Source organism: Monopterus albus, unplaced genomic scaffold, assembly GCF_001952655.1.
Source record: "Monopterus albus unplaced genomic scaffold, M_albus_1.0 scaffold441.1, whole genome shotgun sequence".
Lineage (NCBI taxonomy): Eukaryota > Metazoa > Chordata > Actinopteri > Synbranchiformes > Synbranchidae > Monopterus > Monopterus albus.
The window spans coordinates 455,084-463,862 of NW_018128321.1; positions in this window are offsets into that span (position 1 = coordinate 455,084).

Genomic DNA, 8,779 nt, shown 5'->3' on the forward strand with positions numbered 1-8,779 from the left:
GCCTGTCAATCTCCCGTTCTATCCTTCCCTCACTTGTGAACAAGACCCCAAGATACTTGAACTCCTTCACTTGAGGCAGGAACTCCCCACCAACCTGAAGGGAACAAGCCACCCTTTTCCGACTGAGAACCATGGCCTCGGACTTGGAGGTGCTAATTCTCATCCCACCTGCTTCACACTTGGCTGAAAACTGCCCCAGTGCACGCTGGAGGTCCTGGTTTGATGGAGCCAACAGGACAATGTCGTCTGCAAAAAGCAGAGACGAGATCCTGTGGTCCCCAAATCAGACTCCCTCTGGCCCCTGGCTGCACCTAGAAATTTTGTCCATAAAAATAATGAACAGAACCAGTGACAAAGGGCAGCCCTGCCGGAGTCCAACATGCACCGAAAACAAGTTTGACTTACTGCTGGCAATGTGACCCAAGCGCCTGCTCCGGTCGTACAGGGACCGGACAGCCCTTAGCAAAAGGCCCCGGACCCCGTACTTCCGGCGCACCCCCCACAGGGCGCCGCGAGGGACACGGTCGAATGCCTCTCCAGATCCACGAAAACACATGTGGACTGGTTGGACAAACTCCCATGAACCCTCCACCACCCTGAAGAGGGTATAAAGCTGGTCCAGTGTTCCGCTGCCAGGACGAAAACCGCATTGTTCCTCCTGAATCTGAGGTTCGACTATCAGTCGAATTCTCCTCTCCAGTACCCTGTCATAAACTTTCCCGGGGAGGCTGAGGAGTGTGATCCCCCTATAGTTGGAACACACCCTCCGGTCCCCCTTCTTGAAAAGAGGGACCACCACCCCGGCCTGCCAGTCCAGAGGCACTGTCCCCGACCGCCATGCAACGTTACAGAGGCGTGTCAGCCGACGACGAGACAAACTAAACTCCAACCATAGAAAATTTTATTATTGACACTTGGGAGTGGTTCTCTTTTTTTACTATACAAAAAAAGTTTAAAATCCTGCAGCAAAAGTAAAGCAGAGAAAGAATACTTAAAGCAATATTTGTGTAGCTATTAGAAGCAGAATCAGAATCTGCTTTATTGGCCAGGTGTGTCGGACACATGAGGAATTTGACTCTGGTACAACGGCTCTCAATGTGTATGTACATATCCCCATGCAAGGGGCAAGAAAACAATAATCCAGCATAAGGCTGTTGGAATATAACAAATAAGCAGTATTAAACAGGCAGTAAACAATGCAGACAGACAAGGAATGCTCATTGTGTTTTCTTATATAGTACTTAAAAATAAAGACCTGTATGGATCTGAATAGTCTGTACAATTGTTACGGTTTAGTCCCCCTCACCAGGAGGGTGAGGGAGAACTGAGGTTGGACTCAAGTGTGCTGACCCAGGTGCTAGTAAAAAGAAGGGAGGGTTTAATGGAACAATAAACACAAAGTGACAACATAACAGGGTCCATGTACATACAACAGCAAAGTAGGGCAGGGATGGTGACGAAGACCAGGACGAAAAGGTGAGTAGATGGGCTGACGGTAGAGACCTGGAGAGCCGGAGGATGAGGACAGACAGGTGAAAAATTATAGCGAACGTGATGAATTCCACTGCACAGGGACTGTCAGCATGGAAATCAAAAAAAAAAAAAAGCACGTAACGTGAAAACAGAGGGGCAAAAACCAACGTACAAAAATGCAATCCACAGCACAGGAACTGTCAGCGTGGACGTATAACACAAAAACATAGAAGCTACATATATCATGCGATCCACAGCACAGGAACTGTCAGCGTGGAAAACAGCATACGTCTGATGCATACCCCGACCATAAGGCTATTACGGGGTATGCACGTTACAGTCATTAAGTCACGTACTTTGGGTAAGTAATGCTCCAGCGATGGCGGAGCATCTGCCAGTGGTATAAATAAGGAGGGAGTCAATCAGCTAATGTGCTTCCGCTGTGCGCGACAACCCACGAGTCACTAGTTACTTAAAGCAAAACAGCTGAGGCGTGGATCCCACAAAAAGAGTAAGAGAGAGAAAAGAAAAAGAGAGGCAGGTTCTTCTGGAAGTCCACTGTTATCTTCACTGTTTTTGAGTTAGCAAATGATAAAATATATACACTGATGAGCCACTTTATTACTGTAGGTACACCTGTACAGTTGTTTGCACTTAGAGTAGTTGCAACTCTTCCGCCTTAACAGTTGTGTTTACGAGGCTCAGTTTCAGGTTTTGGTGAGTTTGTCATAAATGTATCAGTTCAATTCTATGTTTATTATTGAGGTCATAGTTAAAGGTGGTGTCATAGCATTGACTTCACCTTTTGCTATTTGCATTAAAATCCTGCATGGTAAGAACACTTCCCATGCAAATGATGGTCTTGAGTATGCTAATATATTATTATGTTAATAGCGTTCATTGTTAATAATGCATGCCGTTGGCATATTGAAAATGCATTGCATTTATTGACAAGCAAATTCTTTTAGAAGCCTATTGATTGACACTAAATCACAACAGGAAAAATCTTTGGTTAAAAAAATTGTGATTTTCTAATTAAACTGCAAATGTTTGTTCAGAAGAATAAAGCATCATCCAGTCCCACAGTCATTCATATGGGTCTGTCCACGTTACTCACAACGTATCAGGAAGATCAGAGCTGTTCTTGAGGTGTAACAGCTGAAGAACAGCTTTATGAGGCTCCTGAGCGAGCCATCATCAAGATTCAAAGACACTAAAAATCAGATCCATCTGATCGCACAGCCCCCTCAGTAACAGGGAGTGAAATGTGAGTCATCCACCCCTCCCTCAGCAGAAAAACTTAAAACAAGCCTTTTCCAGCATACCATACCATACCATACCAACTTTATTTATAAAGCACCAAAAAACAACCAGAGTGGACCAAAGTGCTGTACATTGCAAAAAAACAAGTATAAATTATAACAGCATCACAGGAGAGTACCATCAGAAACGCTCTGTTACTTGTGTGTGTGTGTGTGTGTGTGTGTGTGTGTGTGTGTGTGTGTGTGTGTGTGTGTGTGTTGTCAGATTGGCAGTGCTCATGGAGGGTTCACAGGCACTCAGGGACGGGCTGTCGTGTTAGACCAACCGACTGACAGCCAGTGAGGTTGTCTCTGGAGGATTCCTACTGAGGAGGTGTTGCTGAGTGAACTAGCAAGGACTGTGATGTGCATTAGGGTGTGCAAGAGACCTCCACAAAGACAGGGTTTGTGTGTGTGTGTTGGTGGGGTTGTCATTATGAGAGATTCATTAGCTGTCTACCTTTTTTCAGGTCATTACTCATCACAGCATTTCATCTTTCCAGACAGTGATGGATACCTTTAAATAAGTCAATTTCTGCCTCTCTGATTGATTTGATCACAGTACATAATGTACCAACACCATTCTCTGATCATCTGATAGTTTCCTTTACTGCAAGGAAAATCCCTGCTTCTATTTTCTCCACAGTGTATGGTGTTGGAGGTGTACTTTCCTATGTGATTTTCTCTTGGCTACACTGTTTAAAACTGCAGATGGAGACATCCAATTAGTAGCCAGTCAGGCTGTGTTATCTTAGCTGAGAGCATACATGTACACACACACATCACACATGTTGCAGATGTACAAACTCACACCCACATGCCAGGAGGGAATGGATGCACAGAAAAAATGTACACAACCACTTGCTGTTTCCACATGAGTACACTCTGTGGAGACGGGGGGATGGGAGAGGGGGGCTGTGGTGGCGGCAGCAGCAGCAGCAACAGCAACGGTGGTGTGGTGGTGGCAGTCTCGCCCAATCATGTGTGCTGGGAATGACTTCATTAGGAGGCCCTGTAGAAGTCTGGTGCCTGGGAATTGCGTTTGCAGTGGGGATTGGATGGAAGGAGTGAAGCAGAGGCTAAAGCATGAATGAGCCCTGAATCCCTCTTTTATCTGGCATGTGATGGCAAGATCCAAATCAACAGTTGTCAGTCAGGTGGGCCCCATGGTGAAGGCCTCCGGCGGTGGGGGTGGGATGGAAAGGGGAGATCTGGTGGAAAAATGGAGAGGGGTCGTGGTTGGCAAGGACAGAGCCTGGCAGGATAGAGTGAGCGTCAACACCTGAGTTCCTCCACAGGAATATCTCCTAGTTTACAAAGGTTGTTACTTTTTAGACATCATTTAAAAAAGTCTAATACTAAATTTTGCAGCCCTAGGAGCAGCACTGAAAGTTCAGCTTGGACTAAAACATTCCTATATTTTTGGACAGTTAACTATTATAGTTGAATTCTTCTTCTATTCTATTCTATTTTTATTCTACTTTATTCTATTTTAGTTCTTAAATGTTATGGGACCCAATACTAGGTGAGAGAGAAACAGTATTTTGATTTTCTGTATGTCCTGTACATATGGTGAATTGACAATAAAATCTTTGAACCTGAAATTCATAATGCAGCAAATAACCACACTTTAAAATTTGTGTAAGGTTAATGCATTTTATTACTTGCCTTAGTTGCACGGATAGATTATTGATTACACAGGCCCAGGGGCCCGAGCACTAAGGTGGCCCCTGGAGTTCCCCTGCAAAATATCCAAGAAAGAGACAGAAAATAGCCACAAAAAGATGCAAAATGACCATAAGGAGACACAAAGCATCAGTAAAAACACACTAATCAACCACAAAAAAAAAAAAAATGCTAAACTCTTTCAGTCTTTGGCATTGATTTTATGGGGGCCTCTTATATGTGTGCCCAGGGGCCCACGGTGTCATAATTTGTCCTTGCTTAATTACTCTATATAGATAAGTGCTTACTCTTTCACTGACACCACCTGTCATTCTCTAGTTGGATTTTAAACAGGATATTATTACAGTAATACTATGGTAATAATTACATAAAGGTGGGTAGTGTTAACTGACCTGTTAATGTGTAGGTCACGTTGGTCGAGTGTGTATTCATGCTAAAACCACTTGGAGTGTCAGATGCTGCAACCACTTATCCATCACATTTCTGCTCTGTTCACTGATTCTAATTCTTCTTCAGATGCAGCTCTGGCTCAGGAGGTAGAGCAGGTTCCCTCCTAACTGGAAGGTTGGTGGTTTGATTCCTGGTTTATCCCTGTGTTAAAGCATACTTGGGCAACACACTGAACCTTAAATTGGTCCTAGTGGCTGTCCCATTAGTGTATGACTGTTGTATGCGTGATCGACTGGTGGCTTATTGCCGTCAGGTGTGTGCAAAGTAGTGTGAAAGTGCGTAGATAAGTGCTGTTTTGTTTTGAACTACTCCACAATCATTCATCAAGCAACTGCCCACTGGTTAATAAAAGATTTATATGCACTAATAGCAAAAGTAAACACAGGCAATCTACTCATGTAGCTTTTAAAATACATATTCTGTATGTGCAACTAAAAATAGTGGTTAATTTCATCCGTGTGGTCTCATCTGAAATACCTGTGTGAGCGAGTAAATATGTTCTGGAGAGAAAAACATGAATTTCCCCTTAAATTCTAGTAGAAGTATAAAGTGTCATAAATTGGGATGTACTGTACAAGTACCTCATTATTGTACCTCACCAGTTACTGCCTTGAAACTAGGACAAAATTTGTTTCACTTTTCACACCAAATTCCACACAAATCATCATCATCATCTCTAAGTTTGTTGGCAGCATTTCACAGATCCCTGTAATAAACTCAAATACCACCTGCTACTGGCACAGAGACGAGGAGTATAGTAGATACAGAGAGAGAGAGAAAGGTGAGTGTATTTGAGTACCTAGAAGGTCACTCCAGATTGAGAAGTTTGTCAAAATGTGATGACATCAGCACACTGTAAACTGTTATTGGCCCGAGCTGAGTGTTGGCCACGTCCAAACTGTCTGAAATTACAAAAAAAAAAAAGAACACGGCCTCAAACTGACTGCCACCGCTCTGCCAGAAATGATTGCCTCCGAGGTTTCTTTTTTCTTCTCATATCTCCCCTTGTCCACCCATGCCTCTCCTCCTCCTCCCCCTCCAGCAACTCCTATCCCCATCCCCCACTGTCTTTCTGACTCATTCTCATATGCTTGTACAGTCGAAGCTAGGCTGCCGGCCATGTGTACATGTCTAGAAAAGAGGGGAAGGAGGAGGCGGAGTAGGAGGAGGAGGGGGACAAGCTTGATCTAGATTTAATGACATTAAACATGGTTTTTATGCTCAATCAGAGGGCTATATTATGATTGATCCAAGAACATGGAACACTTTATCTAGACACAAATGGAATCATCTGTCACTGAGTCTATTGAGTCATCAATATCCGCTGTAGTTATTTCTTTTTCCCTCCTGGGTCATTTACAGTGAGTAATCATCTGTCTGGTCACTCGCATCTCAGGGGTTTGACCAGATAGTGCTTTTGAACACCGGCAGAAACCTGCCTGAGAATCCAACAAGCCACTCACTGAAGATTGAGAGGGCCCCATTATGTTGGCTGCCTGTGACCATATCAGAAGGCTTTTCTTCTCCCTCCTTTCGTCTCTACATAACACACAGAGGTAAATAAATCACAGCTCCGACTCTGTTTATCGATCAGTCCTGCTCCGAGCTCCCTTTTTTCCCCTCAGTGTCTGCTTGTTCTTCTCCACAGGATAAATTGGTGCTTTGTGTATTGAGGAAGGAGAGATTGTCAAAACACAGAGGCACTGGGTCAAAACAAGAAGGATAGAAGAGGAATTTGCTCCAACTGCATGGCCTGGTGTGATGCTTTGTAGTTAGCCCTGATAAGCCGCCATATTAATCAAGCTTATTTCAATTAGTGACAGCATTTGCTTTCGGGGGGTGGAGGTCTGTGTCCTGCTGGGACTACTCTCCTACTGGATAAGGATAATTACCTTTATTGGCCAAGTATGTTACAGACAAGGAATTTGTTTCCAGTACAGAACCGATGGCAGCCATCTGTGGCGCCAACTCAACCAACAGCTCAAACCATTGGAGGCAACGGGGGGGATTCAGTGGTTTGCCCAAGGACATTTCGACTGCAGGGACCAAGATTTGAACCTTCAACCTTCTAGTTGGGAAACAACTGCTCTACCCACCACACTATCGCCATTGTTTCATGCAAGATCAGAGAGTTACAGAGATGTAACTGAAGCCATTCTATATGCATACAGCTCAGTAGAGCATGCCAAAGCACAGGTCATTCATCGCAAACAGTGACAAGTTGATTCAGTGCTAACAATTTGTATTTGAGGTACCTTAACTAAACTGTTGAAGATTTGTTTGTTTTTTCCCAAAAGGGCAAATTATAGATTGACAGGTAATAAATAAGTGGTATCTTCAAGTCTGAGAGTGCCCCCAACTACAGGGCATGAGGAGTCACTGAGTGGTTTGATGTGTATAGAAATGATGTGAATCATATGCTGTGGCCTTCACAGTCACAGATCTCAACCTAGTTGAACACCTAAGGGACCCACGTGTTAGACAGTGCTCTCCACCACCATCATCAAAACACCAACATCTTTTGGATAATTGGTGTTCGTCCCTCCAGCAGAGTTTGGAGACCAGTGGTGTTAGGTTTTTGGACTTGCTTCCTGTTACATACTTTTATTTTGTAAGCATTTCCTGTTCTCTATCTCCTCACCTGCCTCAGCTTTACTCTGCAGCTGTGAATATGTCTCCAGTTTTGTTTGACATGTAAGTTTTTGGACTCTTCCCCTCTGCCTCATTATGGACCATGTTGATGTGGACTTAGCCTGCCACCTTGGGTTTTTGTTTGCTCCTTTGATTTGTTGGTTTTGTTTCATGTGTTTTCTGTTCGTTATAAAGCCTTTTGACTGAGCTGTCTAGTTTTAGTCTTCTGTAGATGTCTTTGGGTTGTTTAGGTTGAGCTCCATAGATGTTCCACGTCTCTTTGTTCCATCCATCCATCCATCAATTTTCTTCCGCTTATCCGGGACCGGGTCGCGGGGGCAGCAGTCTAAGCAAAGATGCCCAGACTTCCCTCTCTCTGTTCCATATCAGTTCTATTAAAATCTACTAATTACTAAATGGACTGTATTTATATAGCGCTTTACAGGGAGATCATACCATCATTCACCCATTCACACACCGATGACGACAGCTGCCACACAACGGCGCTAATCAAGCCACCGGGAGCAATTCGGGGTTCAGTGTCTTGCTCAGGGACACTTAGGCATGCAGGAAGACAGGGAGTCGAACCACCAACTTGCTGGTCAGCGAGACGACTGCCCTACCTTGTGAGCCACCAATTACTATTCCTCAGTCTGTCTGCAGTTTGAGTCCTCCCCTATCCTGAGCCTTGACAAGTAGAGTTGGTGCCAAGGTGCACTAACATTGTTCTGGTGGCACATGGTAGAGCAGCACGCATTTATACCTGGAAGCTGCACAGTAGAACCATGGTCGAATCTGCTGGCCATTGGGCAGCTCCACCTGAGAAGCTGGAGTTAAGGGCATTGCTCAAGGGCACCACATTGATGTTCATAAAGGAGGGCCAAGATGGTTTTTCACTTGTCAAACCTAAATTGAATCCTGCTGGTTTGAGGGTTTGAACCTTCTGCTTGCTTCTCTAACTTTTAGATAAGCTTTTAGTATAATATTCAGGCAGGAAGCTTCTCATTTTAAGCTGTCATTTTCTTACAAATGTTGAAAGCTGAGCTTTGTACCCCAGGAATTTTGTTTATACAGGACACACTTCACAATTTCCCTTCAACGCCAGTGCATGAAAGCAGTGATCCTTGTATATGTAGCAAGTCAGAAAAAGACAAGAGTGGAGGTTGAGGTGATGGATGGATGTGTAGTGAGATCGACTTTCTTGTAGGAGAATGGAGTTTGTGTCCCACTACAGATCA